Source organism: Stomoxys calcitrans, chromosome 3, assembly GCF_963082655.1.
Source record: "Stomoxys calcitrans chromosome 3, idStoCalc2.1, whole genome shotgun sequence".
NCBI lineage: Eukaryota > Metazoa > Arthropoda > Insecta > Diptera > Muscidae > Stomoxys > Stomoxys calcitrans.
In genome coordinates, this window is record NC_081554.1 from 66,746,274 (window position 1) to 66,769,742 (window position 23,469).

General features: G+C 39.4%; 2 protein-coding genes across 3 annotated transcripts in view; one reads left to right on the forward strand and one right to left on the reverse strand.

Moving 5' to 3' along the window:
- Nucleotides 1–23,469, reverse strand: part of LOC106083962 (protein eyes shut) — a 323,238-nt gene that overhangs the window by 283,141 nt on the left and 16,628 nt on the right. The gene's annotated exons all lie outside the window — the stretch shown is intronic.
- The window catches only part of LOC106083964 (uncharacterized), a 285,492-nt gene that overhangs the window by 60,053 nt on the left and 201,970 nt on the right, over nucleotides 1–23,469 (forward strand). The window contains exon 2 of one of the 2 annotated variants that reach the window (XM_013247302.2): nucleotides 9,130–9,197. The gene's annotated coding sequence lies outside the window, so the exon portion shown is untranslated. The remainder of the gene's footprint in view (nucleotides 1–9,129; nucleotides 9,198–23,469) is intronic. The other variant, XM_059364245.1, reaches the window with a different exon arrangement.

Below are 23,469 nucleotides of genomic sequence, written 5' to 3' on the forward strand. Positions count from 1 at the left end.
GCGGTGATTAATTGAGCAATGAGGTGTGCTCGATATCGCAATAGTTCGGCAGGTACGTTCAGACATGGCATAAAAAAAGGAGACACCTTATCATTGAGCTTCATCGGGCTTCACTCGTTGATATTAGAGAAGTACCCCCTGTTCTTAATGGAATGTTCATGGGAAATTTAGTTTACTTAGTAGAAGCTTACGTCCCAAGTTGTTAGTCCTTCGGAGCTGACAAATCCGCGCAATCGCCTTAATTGATGGTCGGGCGTTGTTGACTCCGATTTATTCTCATGTTTATACCCTGCACCATAGGATGGGGGTATACTAATTTCGTCATTCTGTTAGTAACTCCTCGAAATATTGATCGTCATGACATTTGAAGTCGAACTAGCCATGTCCGTCCGTCTGTCTGTCGAAAGCACTCTAACTTTCGAAGGAGTAAAGCTAGCCGCTTGAAATTTTGCACAACTACTTTTTATTAGTGTAGGTCAGTTGGGATTGTAAATTGGGCCAAATCGGGCCATGTTTTGATATAGCTGCCATATAAACCGATCTTGGGTCTTGATTTCTTCAGCTGTTAGAGGGCGCAATTTTTATCCGATGTGGCTGTAATTTTGCATGTGGTGTTTTAGAATCACTTCCAATAACTGTGTTAAGTATGGTTCAAATCGGTTCATAACCTGGTATAGCTACCATATAAACCCATCTGGGATCTTGAATTCTGTCGCCGCTAGAGGGTGCAGTTATCATCCGATTTGGCTCAAATTTTGCATGAGGTGTTTTGTTATGACTTCCAACAGCTGTGTTAAGTGTGGTGCAAATCGGTTCAAAACCTGGTATAGCTGCTATATAAACCGATCTTGGATATTGAATTCTTGAGCCGCTACAGGGCGCAGTTCTCATCCGATTTGGCAGAAATTTTGCCTGAGTTGCTTTGGTATCACTACCAACAACTGTGCTAAGTATGGTTCAAATCGGTTCAAAACATGATATAGCTGTCATATAAACCGATCTGGGGTCATGACTTCTTCAGCTGTTAGAGGGCGCAGTTATCATCCGATTTGGTTGAAATTTTGCCTGAGGTGCTATGGTATCACAACCAATAAATGTGCTGTATATGGTTCAAATCGGTTCATAACCTGGTATAGCTGCCATATTAACCGATCTGGGATCTTGAATTCTTGAGCCGCTAGAGGGCGCCGTTCTCATCCGATTTGGCAGAAATTTTGCATGGGGTGCTTTGGTATCACTGCCAACAACTGTGCTAAGTATGGTTCAAATCGGTTCATAACCTGGTATAGCTGCCATATAAACACATCTGGGATCTTGAGTTCTCGAGCCGCTAGAGGGCGCAGTTATCATCCGATTTGGTTGAAAACTTGCATGAGGTGTTTTGTTATGACTTCCAACAGCTGTGTTAAGTATGGCGCATATCAGTTCATAACCTGGTTTAGCTGCCATATAAACCCATCTGGGATCTTGAGTTCTCGAGCCGCTAGAGGGCGCAGTTCTCATCCGATTTGGCAAAAATTTAGCATGAGGTGTTTTGTTATGACTTCCAACAGCTGTGCTAAGTATGGTTTAAATCGGTTCATAACCTGATATAGCTGCCATATAAACCGATCTGGGATCTTGAATTCTTGAGCCGCTAGAGGGCGCAGTTATCATCCGATTTGGTTGAAATTTTGCCTGAGGTGCTATGGTATCACAACCAATAACTGTGCTGTATATGGTTCAAATCGGTTCATAACCTGGTATAGCTGCCATATTAACCGATCTGGGATCTTGAATTCTTGAGCCGCTAGAGGGCGCCGTTCTCATCCGATTTGCCAGAAATTTTGCATGGGGTGCTGTGGTATCACTACCAACAACTGTGTTAAGTATGGTTCAAATCGGTTCATAACCTGGTATAGCTGCCATATAAACACATCTGTGATCTTGAGTTCTCGAGCCGCTAGAGGGCGCAGTTATCATCCGATTTGGCAGAAATTTTGCATGAGGTGTTTAGTTATGACTTCCAACAGCTGTGTTAAGTATGGTGCAAATCGGTTCATAACCTGGTATAGCTGCTATATAAACCCATCTGGGATCTTGAATTCTTGAGCCGCTAGAGGGCGTAGTTCTCATCCGGAGGGTATATAAGATGCGACCCGGCCGAACTTAGCACTCTCTTACTTTGACTAGAGTTCAAAGTTACGACCTCTAGTTCAAGTTAGTATAGAGAATATCCGTCCTGAATCAGCTGCTGAAAAAGGCTGTTGATTTGAATAGCTGACAACCGAGGACACAAACAAACCAGCTTAGCCTATGGGTCGGCTCCCTCGCTGATGATCGAGTTAAAAAATTTGGCCGTCTCACAAAAGGTAGTTGGATATATTCTCTTTTATTTAAGAACCAACAACTTAAACATCAACATGTGATTGTGTGAAAGATTCTTTGAGGATTTTTCTCATTTTTTTGCTTGTCTTCAAATGGAAATGGCAACTAAATTTTTCAACCTTCCCTTTTCACACCAAAAAGAAAATCAAAAAACATTATATCTCAACCTAGCATTTGCCGTTTTATTTGACGTTTTTTGCAACACAATTGATTGCATTGCTTTTAATGGAAGAATGTGGCAAAAGGTAAAGTTGATTGTCTGCTTAATCCAGAATCCAGTCAAATGTAAGAGCCATTAAAAAGTCAAATCAATGCGAGCATACATTTGCATAAATTGCATCGACGCGAGAGAGGGCAAGCAGAAAAAAAGCTCATTCAAATGCAACAGAATTTATTACAGGAAATGTATAACAAAATGTAATTTCTATGACTAGATTTGAATGAAAGAGGCAAATGGAAAATTTCTTAATGCGGCAGAGTGGCGAAAGAAAGAATTTTGCAGGGATCCATTTGGAAATGGGATGCACAAACTTAATTTTCTTGAAGGATTTTCAACTAAGGTTTTGTTGGGTCTATTATACAAATCCAAAATATTCCATGCATATTTTTCCAAAATAATTGGACAAGTGGAATTTTGTATATGTTAAGCGCAGCTGCTGGAAAGGCTGTGATAAGTTACCATTTCAGTATAGCCAACCATTTCTAGTTATATCGAGGATTGTGTGAAATATTTACCCCTAGCATCACCAAGAACTAAAATTGGGAGTCTGGTCTATGTGGAGGATTAGTTCAAAAAGTCATCCATTTCGAATTTCACTGAAATTGAAAAAATATACGCCCTTTGTAACCAAACAAAAAGTGAAGTCCGGAAAACATTTAACCTGGGGCCACAACAAAGATTTGCCATATGTGAACCTTAATGGGTACAAATATTGTTCACCAATACCGAAAACAAGAAAGCATTGGTAGCCGGTTGGTAGCTGGCCAGGCTTACAACCCCGACATAAGTGGGTTGCCATCTGGCCATAATCGGCTGGTTCTAGGGGACTTTAATGCGCATCACACCTCATGGCATTCTCCCCTAGGCAACGACCAGCGTGGCATAGCTTTGGCAGAGCAGATTGAAAGCTCCACGGTTTGCACGGTGAATGGGGATGCCTCCACTAGGATTACGAGGAGGTGCAGCAGCTTGCCAGGCATCTCTATTGCATCCCCTGATCTCCTGAGTGACGTATCCTGGCAAGCCGTCATCTCTTTGGGTCAGATCACCTCCCCACCATCGACGGACCACCCGACTTCATAACCTCTGAGCGCCGGACGTTTATCAATCATAAGAAGGCCGATTGGGCTGACTTCAGAGATTATACCAATCGCCGCTTCAGTGAACTGCCACCAACATAATTAACGCATCAGCCGCTCGCTTTATATCAGCCGGTCGAATACCCCAAGTGCGGCCAAATTTCCCGGCGCAAGCAGTGGTATTCGCAGACGAGCATCATGGGACTCGTTGTTCGGACCCCACTAACCCCAGAATCAGCGAACTGAATCTGGAATTTAACAGGATAGTCCGCAAACATAACGCAATTGTAGCTAAAATACTTGGAGCAACATAACTTAGGCACAGGGATAGGCAAGCTGTGGTCTACTGTTCTGAAGAATCTGTATCTACCTGGAGTTGAGTACCTTACTACTGTCCCTAACCTGTCTTTGAACACACTTATAGTTCCCGATGTCTGGAAGATGGGCAGAGTGATCCCGCTACTGAAGCCTAGAAAGGACCCGAGTTTGGGGGATTAGTTCAGACCCATTTGCCTTCTCATACCAATAGCCAAGAAGCTTGAGGCATTACTCCTTCCGAGCCTCATGGATTTCGAAGACTGCTTTGCATGCCATTACTGCACACATTTGCCTTGACTTCAATCAGCCCAGACCTTGTGATAGAACGTTCCTCGTGGCACTGGACTTATGAAAGACAGTCGACAGCCATGCCAAACTATTTGAAAACATCGCCAACACATCCCTCCAGCCTGGCCTGAAACGCTGGGTCACGTATTTTCTGTGTGGTCGCCAGTCATTCGTGGAATTTAGGGATAAGAAGTCGAATCACCCTAGAGTAAAACAGGGAGTTCCCCAAGGCGGAGTGATAACTCCGGCACTGTTTAACCTCTAACTATTCTCTAATCATGCATATACGGTAGCAGATGCGCTAAATAGCTACCGGGTTAAAGAAGTCCTTAGTGAGAACGACCGCCTCCCACTGCACCTGAAGAAATTGACCTCCCCCGGCAAATCAGAGTAGTCAATTACGTTCCAGCCGAAGCAGCTCAACTACTACAGCGCAAGGATTGATGTCAACATGCAATATGTATGTCCCGATTGTGACCAGGGAGCACACGACACTCGTCACCTGTTTAACTGCCTAGCCAGACCCACTTGACTCAGCCCCAGATCCCTTTGGACGCACCCCATTTTAGTCGCGGAGTTCCTGGATCTGGACACTCAACAGATTCAAGCAGACGAAAGAAAGAACACAACAAACTGCTGCAGCAACACCAACTAATGTTGTTGAATAGAAGAGGTTTCCGCGCCGGATACCTGGGATGACACTTGAGGTAGAGTGCTAGTCGTTGCTGTCAGAGGCATTGTCTTGGATTGACGGAACTCTGGTATTGCCATCTTGAAGATCATGCTACGCAAATGGATCAAAGCTAAAGGACATAGTTGGCCTGGGGGGGTCTGAGGGACTGAGACCTTTTCGACTTCCTGACCATTATACCGTCCTGCAGGCAGAGATCTGTGCGGTTACGGAATGCTTGAAGTAATGTGGTGTTAACGCGAGGACGTCGAGTTTGATCATTTCTACGGACTCTAAACTGGCCATCAGGGCAATAACAACCGGGACAAACAGTCTTGGAGTGTAAGAAGGAGATCAACGACTTCTCTGATGACACAATCCACATCGATTGGGTGCCGCACCACAGCGGAGTAAGGAGGAATATAAGAGCAGATAATTTGGCAGTGAAGGCCAGAGGACTGCCGTCAATAAACTTGGTTAACTCGAAGCCTTTGGGGACTACGCAGTCCGAGTTATGGGCATCGAACCTTCATTTTACATTTAGTAAAAGCGAAACAGACGGTTAGGTGACGAAAATCCTATGGGGAGATTCGGATCGTGAAAAGTCCATGCTATTACAGAAAGGAAGTAAGAAGGAGGTCAGTATAGTTTTCGGTATCATAATAGGCCACATAGGACTACGAGAAAAATTGCAAATTTTGCCCATGAACATTCCACTAGGGAGCAGGGCAAACTTCTCACTTATCAATGAGAACAGTTCGATTCAAGTTTAAGCTCAGTGATAAGAGGCGCCTCCTTTTTTTATAGCCGAGTCCGAACGGGGTGGCCCAGTGCGACACCTCTTTGGGGAGAAGTTTTTAAATGGCATAGTTCCTCACAAATTAGGAGGCCTCGCCAGGATTCGCACCCAGACTTTCAGCGTCATAGGCGGGCATGCTAACCTCTGCGCTACTGTGGCCTCCGTGACTACGAGCTCACTTATGCAAAATCGCTGCGGCAAGTGATAGTGTGGTTAGGGTATTTAGGGAGGGTGATGAGACGTTGGAGCATTTCCTATGTCATTTGCCTTCTTTCGCTGCTAAAAGACATCGGTACTTAGGTGGGGTGAATAACCTGAAGAAGCCGCCATTAAACCGATGTGGGATCTTGATATCTTTAGCCTCCAGAGGGCGCAATTCTTATCTGAAATTTTGTACAACAGCTTCTCCCATGACCTTCAACATACATGTTCAATATGGTCTTAACCGATCTATAGCATGATACAGCTCCCATATAAACTGATCTCCCGATTATGCTTTTTGAGACCCTACAAGTCCCAATTCTTATCCGAATGGACTGAAATTTTACCCAATGAGTTCTACTATGGTTTTCAACATTCAATTCGCTTATGGTCCGAATCGGACTTTAACTCTTTGTTTGCCTAAAAAGGGGTACCGTTAAGGAACTCGACAAATGCAATCCATGGTGGAGGGTATTAAAGATTCGGCCCGGCCGAACTTAGTACGCTCTAAATTGTTTTTTTTTTGTAACAACTTTCCTATAGCCCTTAAAAATCACCCTTTTCATATATTCGAGGTGGTGGGAACCCAAAGTTGGTCTCGCCCAAACTTAACGTCTTTTTACGTGTTTTTTACTAAATCGGGTAAATTTTGACCAATCTAAATAGCAGCGCAAGAAGTCGAATGGGGAAATCGGTTTATATGGGAGCTACACCAGTGGAACCTGTCTCCTTGGGTGGAAAGAATGTTCCATTTACTGAAAGCGCAAAATATCTGGGTGTTTTGCTGGACAGGAAATTCATTTTCAAATCCAACATTTTGGAAAGGGCAAGAAAGGCCACTCTACAGGCCTATACACCATTGGCAAAAGTTCTGGGTTTAGACCGCGTGTCATGCATTGGGTATATACTGCAGTTGTCAGACCTGTAATGCTATATGGTGTTGTGGTATGGAGGACGGCGCTTCAAAAGTCCACCTACTGCTCAATACTTAACCTGATCCAAAGGATGGTTTGTTTGTACATCACAGCCGCACAGAGGACGACACCATCTGATGCACTGAATTTAATGCTACATCTTATGCTTCTGGACCTTGTGGCTAGACAAATTGCAGCGACCACTGCCGTGAGGTTAAGGGAGCTTTCTCATTGGTCATGGGGCGGCTATGGACACTGTGTTATCCTTGATACAATATCCGATGTTCCAGGCAGTGTAGATTACATCCTACCTGAGGCGTTTTTTGATAAAAATTACTGTACCCCATATTGCTGATAGGACCGCTTGGAACTACGATATTCATGGTAACAGAAGTTAAATAGACTTCTATTAGGATGGTTCTAAACTAAACGACCAGATGGGCTTTGGGCTGTACTCTAAAAATCTTGGACTGGGCTTTGGGGTGTACTCTAAAAATCTAGAACTGCTCATATCGAAAAGGCTTCCCGACCACTGCAGTGTGTATCAAGCAGAGGTCCTTGCAATAAAGGAAGTGGTGGAATGGCTAAGATTTAATGTCATTACGACGATTGGCATAAATATCTTCTCAGACTGCCATACAGCCATTAAATCCCTGGAGAACGTATTTCTGAACACAAAAAAACGCCCTCGACTGTTGCAGATCTCTCAACGAGATGGCTGAACAGTTCAAAATTCACCTGTTCTGGATGCCGGGACTAGAAACTACCCTACACATTGCAGGGATACTGGAATCTGTGGGTATGCCCCTAGCGATATGTAAGCTGGGTTTTCAGGATCAAACCCGAAGGACAACGAATGATAGATGGTCACAAAGTGAGGGCTGTGAGCATTCCAAAACTATGTGGCCTCATCTAGACTTGAAGAGGTCTACCGCTTTCCTGTCACTGGCTAGAACAGACGTCTCAGTCATTGTGTCCGCTATGACAAGTTACTGTCTAATCGGAAAAAATGCTGACAGACTGAAGGTTAACAGCAACGATTGTTGAAGAAGCTGTGAGGGCTTCGAAGAAGAAGAGACTATAGAACACCTTCTGTGTGTGTGTCCCGCATTAGCAGTCAGAAGAAATTCCACTTTAGGTTCTCATTTCTTTGAGAACCAGTCTTATTTAGCGGATGTGAACATTGGCAATTTAATGGGCTTTTAAAAGCGATTTGGATGGTTCCATGGTAGGAAGTAGAAGGCATCCTCCTTCTTCTGTTCCTGTGGTATTATAATGGACGAAAACGTCTAAGTGAATCTGATGGCAGACTGCCACTTAAGCCTTACCTAACCTAACCTATACCAGATTATGAACCGATTTGAGCCGTGGATGGCGGATGTTGTTAGTCAAGTCGGATAGTAATTGCTCCATGTAGTGGCTCAAGACTCCGAGGAGGTCAATTTAACACCCATCGCCAAAAGTATGTGTGGCATAGATCATATATTGTGTTGCCCAAAAAGTAATTGCGGATTTTTCATATAGTCGGCGTTGACAAATTTTTTCACAGCATGTGACTCTTTAATTGCATTCTTTCTTCTGTCAGTTATCAGCTGTTACTATTAGCTTGCTTTAGAAAAAAAGTGTAAAAAAAGTATATTTGATTAAAGTTCATTCTAAGTTTTATTAAAAATGCATTTACTTTCTTTTAAAAAATCCGCAATTACTTTATGGGCAACCCAATAGAATTCAATTTTGTCAGTGTCGTTTGGTGCCCCCGTTTGGGACCATAGGGCCCATAGTGCGTTGAACAAATCCAGTTTACTTTATTTTGCAGCCAATTAGCTAAGAAATTTTATCCAATATTGTCAAATTCATATATATTTGATACTTTCCAATCCTTTCTCATGTCCCTTTCAAAAAAACCAATACGCACAACAATAAGTTTCAATATAACAATAAATGACAATGCTTATCATCCCAAAACTCCATGGGGAACATTGCAAGTAAATTTGTTTATTGTTGGTTTTTGTTTTTGACATTTTTCGTCATCTTCAATGAAAAGTAGTTTGGAGTGGTAAAGGGGTTGGTATCTCAATTTCTAATAATTAGTTTTGTGGTTTTCGCAAAAAATATATCCCAAAAAAGACTTTAAGCTAAAAACCACAAAAACCATCATCTGCAGTTTATAATTAAGTCTTTGTTGTTTAAAAATAGAAACATATTTATTTTGATTAAGGAAAAAATTTCTTTATAATTTTTAACACACTTTCCTCTTTGTGTTTTATTTTTAGAACAGGCCCTGAAGGGTGCAGTTGCTGGCATTTGTTACATTTATCAGTGCAAGGTGGCGGTCAAGCGGGTAAGTAAGAGAGATTTTGTAAGAAAACTGTAGATATTATGCCATAATATGTGTGTTTGTGACGTCTATGGGAAAAGGTCAGAAAAGGCTCATCAATAAGACTATAGCTCGAAGGGCCATATCATTGTGGGAATTTTATATCCTACACCACTACTGTGGTACAAGGTATTATAACTTACGGCATTTGTTTGTAACACCCAAAAGGAAGAGAGATGGACCCATTGATAAGTATACCAAAACACTCAGAATCACTTTCTGATTCGATTCAGCTATGTCCGTCTGTCTGTCCGTCTGTCTTTCCGCCTGACCATGTTAATTTGTGTACAAACTACAGTTCGTAATTTTCAACCGATCGTCTTCAAATTTGGTACGGGCATGTTTTCGGTCTAGAGACGAAGCCTATTTAAATTGGAAAAAATCGGTGCAGATTGGCTTTTTTAGTAGCTATATCAAAAAATAAACCGATCTGAACCATATACGACACAGATGTCGAAAAGCCGAATATAAGTCACTGTGTAAAATTCCAGTGAAATCGAATTATAAATACGTCTTTTATGGGGCCAGGTAGATATCGGTCTACATGGCAGCTATATACAAATCTGAACCGATTTGGGCCAAGTTGCAGAAACATGTCGAAGAGCCTAACACAAGGTGCTGTCCCAAATTTCGGCGAAATCGGACAATAAATACGCCTTTTATGGGTCCAAAACATTAAATCAAGAGATCGGTCTATATGGAAGCTATATCGAAATCTGGACCGATCTGAGTGAAATTGAAGAAGGATGTCGAAGGGCCTAACACAACTCACTGTCCCAAATTGCGGCGACATCGGACAATAAATGCGCTTTTTATGGGCCCAAAACATTAAATCGAGAGATCGGTCTGTATGGCAGTTATATCGAAATTTGGACCGATCTGAGTGAAATTGAAGAAGGATGTCGAAGGGCCTACCACAACTCACTGTTCCAAATTGCGGCGACATCGGACAATAAATGCGCTTTTTATGGCCCCAAAACCTAAAACCGAAAAATCGGTCTATATGGCAGCTATATCCAAATCTGAACCGATCTGTTCCATATTGCGGAAGTATGTCAAGGGGCTTATCTTAACTCAATGTCTCAAATTTCAGCGACATCGGACAATAAATGCGCTTTTTATGGCCCCAAACCCTAAAACCGAGAGATCGTCGATATGACAGTTATATCCAAATCTGGGCCGATATGTTCCATAATGCAGAAGTATGTCAAATGGCTTAACACAACTCACTGTCCCAAATATCGACGATATTGGAGAATAAATGCGCCTTTTATGGGTCCAAAACATTAAATCGAGAGATCGGTCTATATGGCAGCTATATCGAAATCTGGACCGATCTGAGTGAAATTGAAGAAGGATGTCGAAGGGCCTAACACAACTCACTGTCCCAAATTGCGGCGACATCGGACAATAAATGCGCTTTTTATGGGCCCAAAACATTAAATCGAGAGATCGGTCTGTATGGCAGCTATATCGAAATTTGGACCGATCTGAGTGAAATTGAAGAAGGATGTCGAAGGGCCTACCACAACTCACTGTTCCAAATTGCGGCGACATCGGACAATAAATGCGCTTTTTATGGCCCCAAAACCTAAAACCGAAAAATCGGTCTATATGGCAGCTATATCCAAATCTGAACCGATCTGTTCTATATTGCGGAAGTATGTCAAGGGGCTTATCTTAACTCAATGTCTCAAATTTCAGCGACATCGGACAATAAATGCGCTTTTTATGGCCCCAAACCCTAAAACCGAGAGATCGTCGATATGACAGTTATATCCAAATCTGGGCCGATATGTTCCATAATGCAGAAGTATGTCAAATGGCTTAACACAACTCACTGTCCCAAATATCGACGATATTGGAGAATAAATGCGCCTTTTATGGGTCCAAAACATTAAATCGAGAGATCGGTCTATATGGCAGCTATATCGAAATCTGGACCGATCTGAGTGAAATTAAAGAAGAAGGTCGAAGGGCCTACCACAACTGACTGTCCCAAATTGCGGCGACATCGGACAATAAATGCGCTTTTTATGGCCCCAAAACCTAAAACCGAGAGATCGGTCTATATGGCAGCTATATGCAAATCTGGACCGATGTGTGCCATATTGCGGAAGTATGTCAAGGGGCTTAACTTAACTCAATGTCTCAAATTTCAGCGACATCGGACAATAAATGCGCCTTTTTAAGGACCCAAAACCTTAATTCGAGAGATCGGTCTATATGGCAGCTATATCCAAATCTGGACCGATCAGAGCCAAATTGAAGAAAGATGTTGAAGGGCCTAACTCAACTCACTGTCCCAAATTTCAGCAAAATCGGACAATAAATGCGCTTTTTATGGCCCCAAAACCTAAATCCGAGAGAGATCGGTCTATATGGCAGCTATATCCAAATCTGGACCGATCTATGCCATAATGCAGAAATATGTGGGGAGCTTAACTTAACTCTCTGTCTCAAATTTCAGCAACATCAGACAATAAATGCGCCTTTTAAGGACTCAAAACCTTAAATCGAGAGATCGGTCTATATGACAGCTATATCCAAATCTGAACCGATCTGCGCCAAACTGGCGAGGGATGTCGAAGGACCTAAGACAACTCACTGCCCCAAACTTCAGCAAAATAAGATAATAAATGTGGCTTTTATGGGCCTAAGACCCTAGATCGGAGGATCGATATATATGGCAGCTATATCCAAATCTGGACCGAACTGGGCCAAATTAAAGAGGGATTTCGAAGGGCCTAACACAATTCACTGTCCTAAATTTCATGAAAATCGGATAATAAATGTGGCTTTTATGGGCTTAAGACCCTAAATCGGAGGATCGGTATATATGGCAGCTATATCAAAATCTGAACCGATCGGGGCCAAATTGAAGAGGGATTTCGAAGGGCTTAAGATAGCTCACTGTCCCTAATTTCAGCAAAATCGGATAATAAATGTGGCTTTTATGGGATTAAGACCCTAAATCGGAGGCAGCTCTATCCAAATCTGGACTTATCTGGGCCAAATTGAAAAGGAATGTCGAAGGGCCTAACACAACTCACTCTCTTAAATTTCAGCAAAATCGTATAATAAGTGTGGCTTTTATGGGTCTAAGCTCCTAAATCGTCGGATCGGTCTATATGGGGGCTATATTAAGATATAGTCCGATATAGCCCATCTTCGAACTTAATGAACTTATGGACAAAAGAAGAATCTATGCAAAATTTCCGCTCTATATCTCTATTTTTAAAGACTGTAGCGTGATTTCAACAGACAGACTGACGGACTTGTCTAGATCGTCTTGGATTTTTACGCTGATCAAGAATATACAATATATACTTTATAGGGTCGGAAATGGATATTTCGATGTGTTGCGAACTGAATGACAAAATTAATATACCCCCATCCTTCGGTGGTGGGTGTAAAAAAGTTTGGTGTAGTCTATTTAGAGTTCGTTGTGGCTGGACTTGGATGCTTTCTTGCTATATGTACTGCCCTTAGCTATTCATTTAGCAGCGTTTGTCTTGTGTTAAGTTGATTAATTTTTTCTGTATATTTTTTTTTTTCGGTTTTAATTAAACCTGGTAAAATGTTGGCATTACTTGCCTGCCCTCTTCAACTTTTGCCGCAACACTTCACAAAGCCATGCCTATTAGCAAGCGACTAAAAACAAAAAAATATAAAATCCAGCCAACGGGACATTACTACTATCCCTCTTGACGACATACCTTCTTGAATGTGACATAAATCATGAGCTCTTCTTCTTCATGTCCTCAGCAAATGGACTGTCGTCGACGTTGTCAGCAAAAACATTTCACTTTATTATTTCACCTGTCCACCTTTTGACTTGAATGGTTGCTGGGTGGTTGTGGCTGCGTGGCATATACAAAAGCCAAAGTGGAATTACCGGGAATGATTTATTTTTCATAAATCTAAATATGCGCTCTTGTTTGCACAAAATGGGCCAACAAAGTGCAAGTGGCGGCAAAGAATATACTCGTATATACAGAATCTCGAATGCTGAAATGTTGGCCAAAAAGTCATTGAACGTCAACAGCCTGCCAGCAAGCTTGTGCTGTGGCTATAAATGAATGCGCCAGCCATTATGGCCAGAAGTTCTGGCATTGTATGGCCCATTTTTCTGCAGGGTTGTGTGTGTTTAAATGTTGTTATATATGTTTTTGGACCAAAACCCCCTTAGTACTGTATGGTTTTTATGTGAAATTATACAGCTGTTTTTCAGCACTGCCCATGTTTAATTTGTATGGTTTCACTCGATGAAATGAAAAAAAAAAAAAAAAATACAAGTAAAAGAGTGCTAAGTTCGACCGAGCCGAATCTTGGTTACCCACCACCACGGATTCCGTTAAAAATGTACCCTTATTAACTGAGTTTGTATTTGAATTGTTTTGGCCTCAAGAAGTCATATCGGGGCCGGTATCCCCATACTGACAGATTCAGATAAATCTTGGTACTGTTGTTTTAAGTCACAAGATAAGGGTTTGGTCCAAATGTTATCTAAATCGGATGAAAATTCAGGATTCTAATGGCTCACGAAGTCAAATCCCGGTATCGGTTTATATGGGGGCTATATCTGTTTATTGAGCGATTCGGATCATACTTCGCATGGGTATTGGAAGTAGTAGCTCATGTCTTTGTTCCATATTTCAGCCAAATTGGATGAAAATTGACGCTCCTAGGCACTCAAGGAGTCAAATCGGGGGATCGGTTTATAAGGGGGCTATATCTGTTTACAGATAGATTCAGATAATACTTCGCATGGCAAGTCTATGTTCCATATTTCAGCCAAATCGAATGAAAATTGAGGCTTCTAAGGGCTCAAGAAGTCAAATCGGCAGATCGGTTTATATGGGGGCTTTATCCGTTTATAAACCGATTTGGATCATACTTGGCATGGATGTTGGAAGTCATAACTTAAGTATTTTTTCCAAATTTCCGCCAAATCGGATGAAAATTAAAACTTTTAGGGTCTCAAGAAATCAAATCCAGGGATCGGTTTATATGGGGCTATATCTGCTTATTGACCGATTTGGGTTTTAATTCATAAGGGTGTTGAAAGTCATAACTCAAGTCTATGTTACAAATTTCAGCCAAATCGGATGGAAATTGAGGCTTCTTAGTGCTCAAGAAGAAAAATCCGGGGATCGGTTTATATGGGGGCTATATCTGTTTAAAAACCGATTTGGATCATACATAACATGGATGTTGGAAGTCATAACGTCAAGTCTTCAATTCAAATTTCAGCCAATTTGGATAAAAATTGAGGCTTCTAAGGACTCAAGAAGTCAAATCCGGTTCAAGAAGTCAAATCTGGGGATCGGTTTATATGGGGGCTATATCTGTTTATTGACCGATTTGGATCATACTTCGTAAGGGTATTGGAAGTCATAACTCAAGTCTATATTACAAATTTCAGCGAAATCGGATCGAAATTGAGGCTTCTTAGTGATCAAGAAGTCAAATCCGGGGATCTGTTTATATGGGGGCTATATCTGTTTATAGTCCGATTCGGATCATACTTGGCATGTATGTTGAAAATCATAGCCCAAATCTTTGTTGCAAATTTTAGCCAAATCGGATGAAAATTGAATCTTCTACGGACTCAAGAAGTAAAATCCGGAGATCGGTTTATATGGGGGCTATATCCAAATCCGAACCGATATAGCCCATTTTCAATCCCCAACGACCTACATCAATAAGAAGTATCTGTGCAAAGTTTCAAGCGGCTAGCTTTACACGTTCGACCACTATCGTGATTTCGACAGACGGACGGACGGTTGGATTTGGCTAGTTCGATTCAGAATCTCGAGACGACTCGGAATATATATACTTTATGGGGTCGTAAATCCATATTTCGAGTTGTTATAAATGGAATGACCAGATTAGTATAGCTCCACCCTATGGTACTGGATATAAAAAGTGTTTTATTTTTCCATCATCTATGTTTTACTTTGTATACCCTCCACCAGAGCATGGCGGGTATAATAATTTCGTCAGTCTGTTTGTAACACCTCGAAATATGTGTCTAAAATTCCATGAAGTATAAATATTTTTGATCGCAATGTCATTTAAGATCGATCTAGCCATGTCTGTCCGTCCGTCCGTCTGTCTGTCGAAAGCACGCTAACTTTCGAAGGAGTAAAGCTAGCCGCTTGAAATTTTGCACAAATACGTTCTATTAGCGTAGGTCGGTTGGGATTGTAAATGGGCCAAATCGGTCCATGTTTTGAGGTAGCTGCCATATAAACCGACTTTGGGTCTTGACTTCTTTTTCCTCTAGAGGGCGCAATTCTCGTCCGATTTGGCTGAAATTTGGCACGAGGTGATTTATTATGACTTCCAACAACTGTGCTGAGTATGGTTCAAATCAGTCCATAACCTGACGTAGCTGCCATATAAACCGATATGGGGTCTTGACTTCTTGAGCCACTAGAGAGCGCAATTATTATCCGATTTAGCTAAAATTTTGTACAACGGCTTCTTTCATGACCCTTAACATACGTGTCGAAGATGGCATGAATCCGTTTATAGCCTGATGCAGCTCCCCTATAAACTGATCTCTCTATTTTACTTCTTAAGCTTACTATATTTGGCTGACATTTTACACAATGACTTCTAGTATGGTCTCCAACCAAACCAAACCAAAACTTGATATTGTTCCAATAACATAGCAATTATTTTCGTTTATCCTTTGTTTGCCTAAAAAGAGATACCGTGGCAAGAGCTCGACAAATGCGATTCATGGTGGAGGGTTTATAAGATTCGGCCCGGCTGAACTTAGCACGCTTTTACTTGTTTTATTTCATTCGTTCATTAATAACATAGTGGATGGTATATAGTTTTAAATGTTGTGCACGTATGAAACTAACCATAGAGGAAAAATATTTAAAAATCTCTACATTTCATGTTATCACCTTGTTGAAGAGGTTTACGAGAAACTACCATTTATAAGCGGTCCTTAGGTTTTATTGCAGGAGGAAAAAATCTTATTAACAATAAGAACTCGTATGACAAATGCTGAAAAGCCAATTAGCGTTATATATGCCTTACGCTGCCGCAGAATTCGTAATCTTGTTTAAAAAATACGACCTATTTGGGCATTGTTATGGGGGTGGGGCGTCTCCTAGGTGGCTGGTCCCGAATGTTGATATCAGATTCGTGGTCTACTCCCAAATACCTTTCATTTGAGCCCCATATTTCCATAGTCGGCAAACATAACTAGTATCGGGGGTGTTTTGGGGGATGGGGCGGCCGTTCAGTGACTTGGCCCGGAAAATATATATCAGATTCGTGTTCTACTCTAAAATACTTCTTGTTACAGCCCCATATTGGAATGGTAAGCAAATACGTCCTATATGGGTGGTTTTATGGGGGTGGGGTGGCCCATACACAGTTTTTCCCGAATATTGATAGCAGATTCATGCTTTAATCTCAAAGATCCTTTATTTAAGGCCCATATTGCTATTGTAGTAAATTTGTCCTCTTTGGACCAACATTTGGATATCGAATTCGTATTCTACACTTAAATACCTTTTATTTGAGCCCCATATTGTCATGATCAGTAAATAAATCCTGTTTGTGGGGTGGTTTGCGGAAGGAGTCCACCCCCAGAAACTTGGTCCCACATTTGGATACCAAATTCATATTCTACTCGCAAATACCTATCATTTGTTTCCCATATTGCCAAGGTCGGTAAATATGTCTTATTTAGGACCAACGTGGTCCCCCAAACACTTAGTCCGACAATGAAATAGCAGATACGTTTTCTACTCTTAAATACCTTTCATTTGAGTCCCATATTGTCGTGATTGGTCTGTATATATATTTGGTATGTTTTGGGGGTGGGGATGCCCCCCTAGGTACCCCATTCGAAATTTGGATACCAAATTTTTATATCTAGGTTACTTTAAGAGAGCACACAAAATTTCGCTTAAATCGCACCATCCAGCACCGAGATCTGGCATTTCTGAAAATTAGAGTAAGGGGAAGGGTCCGCTCCCCCTTCAGATATCAAAAAATGTAGTACCCTATTTTCACCACGGGATCATTATGCACCATCTGTGAAAATTTCAAGAAAATCGGCTCAGCCGTTTTTGAGTCTATAAGGAACACATAAACACAAATTGATTTTTATACCCTACACCACCACTGTGGTACAGGCTATTATAGATGTGTGCATTTGTTTGCAACGCTAAGAAGAAGAGCTAGACTACATTAATAAGTATACCGATTGACTCAGAATCACTTTCTGATTCGATTTAGCCGTTTCCGTCTGTGAGTCCATGTATTTTTGTAATAAAAGTGCAGCTCGTATTTGTTGTCCAATCATCACGAAATTTTGCACATATCACCTTCTTGGCCCAAGGACAAACGCTATTGATTTTGATAAAAATCGGTTCAGATTTAGATATAGCACCCATATATATGTATCGTCCGATTTGCACTTAAATGACCCTAGTAGCTACAATTTTTAACCGGTCTGCACAAACTTGGACATGGATTGTTTTGTTACCTTTCTTAACATATCTGCAAAATTTCATCAAAATCGGTTCAGATTTAGATATAGCTCCCATATATATGTATCGCCCGATTTTCACTTAAGTGGCCGCAGTAGCTATAATTTTTAACCGATCTGCACAAAATTTCGCACGGATTGTTTTGCCGATTTTAACAAATTTGCAAAATTTCATCAAAATCGGTTCAGATTTAGATATGGCTCCCATATATATGTATTGCCCGATTTGCACTTAAATGGCCCTAGTAGCTACAATTTTCAACCGTTCTGCACAAAATTGAGCATGGATTGTTTTGTTACTGATCTTAACATATCTGCAAAATTTCGTCAAAATCAGTTCAGATTTAGATATAGCTCCTATATATATGTATCGCCCGATTTGCACTTAAATGGCCACAGTAGCTTCAATTTTCAACCGATCTGCACAAAACTTGAAACGGACTGTTTCGTTACAGATCTAAACATATGTGCGAGATTTCATCAAAATCGGTTCAGATTTGGATGCAGCACTCATACATATTTATCGCCAGATTTGGACTTATATGGCCTAAGTAACAACAATTTTCAAACCATCTGTTTAATTGTCGGTTCAGATTAGATAAAGCTCTCATATACATTTAGAGAAAATGTCACTGAAATTTTGTCTTTAGAGAAAATTTCACTGACATTTTGTCTTTAGAGAAAATTTCACTGAAATTTCGTCTTTAGAGAAAATTTCACTGAAATTTTGTCTTTAGAGAAAATATCACTCAAATTTTGTCTTTAAAAAAAATTTCACTGAAATTTTGTCTTTAGAGAAAATTTCACTGAAATTTTGTCTTTAGAGAAAATTTCACTGAAATTTTGTCTTTAGAGAAAATTTCACTGAAATTTTGTCTTTAGAGAAAATTTCACTAAAATTTTGTCTTTAGAGAAAATTTCACTGAAATTTTGTCTTTAGAGAAAATTTCACTGAAATTTTGTCTTTAGAGAAAATTTCACTGAAACTTTGTCTTTAGAGAAAATTTCACTGAAATTTTGTCTTTAGAGAAAATTTCACTGAAATTTTGTCTTTAGAGAAAATTTCACTAAAATTTTGTCTTTAGAGAAAATTTCACTGAAATTTTGTCTTTAGAGAAAATTTCACTGAAATTTTGTCTTTAGAGAAAATTTCACTGAAATTTTGTCTTTAGAGAAAATTTCGCTGAAATTTTGTCTTTAGAGAAAATTTCACTGAAATTTTGTCTTAAGAGAAAATTTCACTGAAATTTTGTCTTTAGTGAAAATTTCACTGAAATTTTGTCTTTAGAGAAAATTTCACTGAAATTTTGTCTTTAGAGAAAATTTCACTGAAATTTTGTCTTTAGATAAAATTTCACTGAAATTTTGTCTTTAGATAAAATTTCACTGAAATTTTGTCTTTAGATAAAATTTCAGTGAAATTTTGTCTTTAGAGAAAATTTCACTGAAATTTTGTCTTTAGAGAAAATTTCACTGAAATTTTGTCTTTAGAGAAAATTTCACTGAAATTTTGTCTTTAGAGAAAATTTCACTGAAAATTTTGTCTTTAGAGAAAATTTCACTGAAATTTTGTCTTAAGAGAAAATTTCACTGAAATTTTGTCTTTAGAGAAAATTTCACTGAAATTTTGTCTTTAGAGAAAATTTCACTGAAATTTTGTCTTTAGAGAAAATTTCACTGAAATTTTGTCTTTAGAGAAAATTTCACTGAAATTTTGTCTTTAGAGAAAATTTCACTGAAATTTTGTCTTTAGATAAAATTTCACTGAAATTTTGTCTTTAGATAAAATTTCAGTGAAATTTTGTCTTTAGAGAAAATTTCACTGAAATTTTGTCTTTAGAGAAAATTTCACTGAAGTTTAGTCCTTAGAGAAAATTTCACTGAAATTTTGTCTTTAGAGAAAATTTCACTGAAATTTTGTCTTTAGAGAAAATTTCACTGAAATTTTGTCTTTAGAGAAAATTTCACTGAAATTTTGTCTTTAGAGAAAATTTCACTGAAATTTTGTCTTTAGAGAAAATTTCACTGAAATTTTGTCTTTAGAGAAAATTTCACTGAAATTTTGTCTTTAGAGAAAATTTCACTGAAATTTTGTCTTTAGAGAAAATTTCACTGAAATTTTGTCTTTAGATAAAATTTCACTGAAATTTTGTCTTTAGATAAAATTTCACTGAAATTTTGTCTTTAGATAAAATTTCACTGAAATTTTGTCTTTAGATAAAATTTCAGTGAAATTTTGTCTTTAGAGAAAATTTCACTGAAATTTTGTCTTTAGAGAAAATTTCACTGAAGTTTAGTCCTTAGAGAAAATTTCACTAAAATTTTGTCTATAGAGAAAATTTCACTGAAATTTTGTCTTTAGAGAAAATTTCACTGAAATTTTGTCTTTAGAGAAAATTTCACTGAAATTTTGTCTTAAGAGAAAATTTCACTGAAATTTTGTCTTTAGAGAAAATTTCACTGAAATTTTGTATTTAGAGAAAATTTCACTAAAATTTTGTCTTTAGAGAAAATGTTTAAGACTACCTTTGGTTCTTTTGCAATTCATAGCTAAAGCTTCATTTGGCTATGCCCAAAAAAGTAATGCCATGAATAGTAAATTGCGTAAGCCCTGATAAAATGTCTATCAATTTCCAAATAAATGCATTCGTTTACAATAATAACAAATTAAATGGAATTTGTTTTCGAAATTGTTTTCTCTTTTCGTTGCTTTGAAAACATTCGAGTATCTGAACATTACTTCAATAAATCCATAATTAGGCCATATTGAATAAACGAATATTTGATATTTGGCATTTTAATACAAGACCCCATAACAATGTCATCCAAAATGTATGAAGGCAGTTATGGCCATTATGGCCGGCTGGCCGATTGGTTTGTTGCCAAGCTCGGAACGAAGTGAGAGAAAAAAGGACTACAAATGCCTAAACACATAGGTATTTTGATTTACATGGTTGTGTGCGTGTGAAAGTGAAATTGTGTGCATATATTGGGGCAGTGAACAAAAGAGGCCTTACAGTCATAGGCCTATTAACGTTATTGAGAGCAAGAAATTGAATTATCTAGGAAAAATTTTCGGACAGGCGAACTCTATGACAATCTTTGTGGTTGCTTTATTCACAACATTTCTGGAGCTGGCATACACCCCGAAGAAGGGAGTCCTAGGTAGTGATTACATCCCAACCCAGTACTTGAGTCCTAGCGAGGAATTGTGAATACCCTTGTAGCGTAAATCATAGCAGGCTAATTTCTTAAGGCAAACTACCCTTCACTGCTCTGATCATTTTTCTTCTTTGTATAATTTTTCACACAAGGCCCAACTACTCCGAATTTCCGCTGCTATCTAGTTGTTCTCGGTTAGACAACAATTGGTCGCTTAGTCGCATAGTCGATCGACCATTTTGCTGGGGACAGCACAAATATTCGCTGAGTCATTTGTGAAATTGCCCATAACAGGCGTTTATTGAATTTGCCCCAAAACAAAGGAGAAAATCGTTTATGATGCCACTTTACCATGATATTGGCTATGCAGGAAAAACATTTTTTGTTGCTTTTTTTCGTAGGTTGCGCAGGGGCTCTTCTAAATGTTGTCTCCGCATGGACATGGACACGGTGTTTGACACGCATTTGTGGTACTTACCCGAAAAACCATCTGGACATGTACAATTGTAGTAGGCCACACCATCCACACAGGTACCACCATTTTGACAAGGACTCGACCAGCATTCATCCCAATTCGTTTGGCACTGTATTCCTGTGTAGCCATCAATGCAATAACATGAATAGGAGCTGTGAAAGACAATAGAAGAATGAGACAATGGCATTAGAAGGACAATAAGCATTTCAATACGTTTAAGTTCACTGAAATGCCAAAAGCTGATAAGATGGACAGAATGTTAATTAAAAAATTTCCAATTGATCCTACACACACACACACACGCACACACTGCATTTTAATGAATAAACGCTGATTGAAAAAGGATTCAACTTTAAATTAGGCTCATGTGTAAAGGACAAAAGTGGATTATTGCTATTTTAATAAGGACCTTAAACCCCCTTCTTGCCTATGTAGTTAAATTTAAAAGGACAACAGATATGACATTTAATCGGCCAATTTTGTAGAACAAAATATTGGTCTTTTTTCGAGATATATCCAATTTTAAACCGATCTGAACCATATTAAGGCCGGATATCGTGGAGTTCAGAAAAACTCACTGCTTCAAATTTCAGCGAAATCGGGTAATAAATAAAGCTTTTATGGGCTTCAGTCTCCTTATCGGCAGATCGGTCTATATGGCAGCTATATCTAAATAAAGTACGATCGGAACCATATTTAGATCGGCTGTCAGGAGGCTAAAAATAACCCACTGTTGCAAATTTCAGCGAAATCGGGTAATAAATAAACCTTTTATGGGATTCAGACCCGTTATCGGGAAATCGGTCTATATGGCAGCTATATCTAAATATGGACCGATCTGAACCATATTTGGTTCAGATATCGGGAGGCTTAAAACAACCGACTGTTTTTAATTTCAGCGAAATCGGGTAATAAATAAAGCTTTTATAGTCCTCAGACCCTTTATCGGGAAATCGGTCTATATGGCAGCTATATCTAAATATAGTCTGATCTGTGCCATATTCGGATCGGATGTTAGGAGGCTTTAAAATGCGCAATATTTCAAATTTCAGCGAAATTGGATAAACATCAAAGCTTGTATGGCCTTCAGACCCTTTATCGGAAGATCGGTCTATATGGCCGCTTTATCTAAATATAGTCCGATCTGTACCATATTCGGGTCGGATGTTAGGAGGCTTTAAAATGCGCAATATTTCAAATTTCAGCGAAATTGGATAAACATTAAAGCTAGTATGGCCCTTAGACCCTTTATCGGAAGATCGGTCTATATGGCCGCTATATCTAAATATAGTCCGATCTGTACCATATTCGGGTCGGATGTTAGGAGGCTTTAAAATACGCAATATTTCAAATTTCAGCGAATTCGGATAAAAATCAAAGCTATTATGGCCTTCAGACCCTCTATCGGGAGATCGGTCTATATGACAGCTTTATCTAAATACCATCCGATCTGAACCATATTTACGTCAGATGTCGGAAGGCTTAAAATAACCCACTGTTGCAAATTTCAGCGAAATCGGGTAATAAATAAAGCATTTACGGACCCCTTATCGGCAGACCCCTTATCGGCAGATCGATCTATATGGTAGCTATATCTAACTATAGTCCGATCTGAACTATATTTAGGTCGGGTGTCAGGAGACTTAAAACTGCGCATCATTCCAAATTTCAGCAAAATCGTTTAAAAATCAAAGCTATTATGGCCTTCAGACCCTTTATCGGCAGATCAGTCTCTAAGGCAGCTATATCTAAATATGGACCGATCTAATTCATATTTGGGTCGGATGTTGGGAAGCATTAAGCTATTCACTGTTTTAAATTTCAGCGAAATCGGATGAAATATAAAGCTATTATGGCCTTCAGACCCCTTATCGGGAGATCGGTCTATATCACAGCTATATCTAAATATAGGCCGATCTGAACCATATTTAGGTCGGAAGTTAGGAAGTCTTGTCCTACTAACTGTTTCTAATTTTAGTGAAATCGGTTAAAAAATAAAGTTTTTATGGGCTTCAGTCCCTTTATCGGGAAATCGGTTTATATGACAGCAATATCAGGTTATGGTCCGATTC